A 1,715-nucleotide genomic window follows, 5' to 3' on the forward strand; every position below is an offset into this window, starting at 1 on the left:
TCCATGTGGTCTCAGGTCTTCATCTTCCTATTTCCTTCCTATCTGCCTCCTGAGTAGTTGAAATTACAGGAATGGACAACCATACCCTAGCCCCCAAACTTTCACTTTTTAAGATTACCCCATACTCTTTTCCCTCTCACCCACCATGTGGTTTCTTCAGGATCCTTTTTCAACTTTAAAAGCCTTCACTTCCATCCTCTCTGGCCTGTGTGCTGCCTATCTACAGTACTCTTCCAGAGCCTACTGTGAATATGTTCCTTTTGCTCAGTCTACAAATGCTTTCTACATCTTGTGGGGTTTTTTTTTGTTTGTTTTTGTCTGTTATGGGGCTTGAACTCTGAGCCTGAGCGCTGTCTCTCAGCTTTTCTGCACAAGGCGAGCACTCTACCACTTAACCCAAAGTGCCACTTCTGGTTTTCTGGTAGTTAATTGGAGATGAGTCTCATGGACTTTTCTGCCCAGCGCCCAGGCTGGCTTTGAACGGCAGTCCTCAGATCTCAGCCTCCTGAGGAGGATTACAGGTCTGAGCCTCCAGTGCCCCGTTTCTTGCCTTTTCTTTCTTTCTTTTTTTTTTTAAATGGTGTCACTACTGAGGCTTGAACTCAGGGCCTCAAGCTCTTGCTTAGTTAACATTTTCTGTTCAAGACTGGCCCTCTCCCACTTGAGCCATGACTTCCTTTCTGGCATTTTGCTAGCTAATTGGAGTCTCTTGGGATTTGTTTGCCTCAGCTGACTTCAAACCTGAATTCCGCCCTGGGAAGTTGGCTCAGTGGTAGAGCGCTTGCCTTGCATGCCTGAGGCCCTGGTTTTGATTCCTCAGCACCACATATGCAAAAAGAAAAAAGCTGGAAGTGGCGCTGTGGCTCAAGTGGTAGAGCATTAGCCTTGAGCTGAAGAGCTGAGGGACAGCGCCCAGGCCCAGAGTTCAGGCCCCACGACCGGACCCCCCCAAAACAAACAAACAAACAAACAAACCTGAATTCTCAGATGTCAGCCTCCTGAGTAGCTAGGATTAATAGGCATGAGCCACTGGCGCCTGGATTAAGAAAAAACATTTTTTAAAGGGCTGTCAAGTAGGAAACGGTTTCTGTTGCTCTGAGCAGCCTAACTACCAGCGATGGAAGAAGAAAAAGGGAAGCAGATTTCGCTAGCAGGAGGCGGAACTTTGGGACCCAGGGCTCTGCCCAACAGTAGAGCGGGGTGCAGCCGCTGGGTGGTGGCGGAGTGGACGCAGAAGTCGGCGGACCTCCGACTCCACGGGGACCTCAGGGGAGTCCTGCCTGGGCGGAAGCGGGCCCGGACACCTCTGGACAGGTGTCTCCCACGCGAAGGTCTGTACCTCTGCTAACTTTACCTCCGAGCACATCGAGTTATTTAACTAATTATTAGATGCACCGCCCAGGGGAGGGTCAAGTTTACAACAAGTAACATTTGATAAGAAGAGAGTTAGGAAAGCAGGTTTCAGAGCATCTACGCGGCACCCAAACCAGTTATCCGACTGGGGTCGGGGCGAGGCGCGCGCGCGTGAGTCCTTAGGACAACGTCCCGGGCAAGCCAGAGTCTCGATTTTCATTTTACACGTAATTGTTCCGGCAGTTTTCCACGCGTGGCACCGCCGAGGGCGGGGAGGGGTGCCGGAGGCGACCCGCTCGGACTCGCTGCCCGGAATCCGTGGGCCGCCGCCCGCCGGACCACCGATCCCAGGGGCCCCCGCG

General features: G+C 52.2%; 1 protein-coding gene across 1 annotated transcript in view; it reads left to right on the top strand.

Moving 5' to 3' along the window:
* The first annotated feature begins 1,253 nt into the window (after positions 1–1,253).
* The window catches only part of Gapvd1 (GTPase activating protein and VPS9 domains 1), a 98,995-nt gene continuing 98,533 nt past the window's right edge, over positions 1,254–1,715 (top strand). Inside the window, exon 1 of the mRNA XM_013021262.1 lies at positions 1,254–1,331. The gene's annotated coding sequence lies outside the window, so the exon portion shown is untranslated. The remainder of the gene's footprint in view (positions 1,332–1,715) is intronic.

Source organism: Dipodomys ordii, unplaced genomic scaffold (assembly GCF_000151885.1).
Source record: "Dipodomys ordii isolate 6190 unplaced genomic scaffold, Dord_2.0 Scaffold55, whole genome shotgun sequence".
Taxonomy (NCBI): Eukaryota; Metazoa; Chordata; class Mammalia; order Rodentia; family Heteromyidae; genus Dipodomys; species Dipodomys ordii.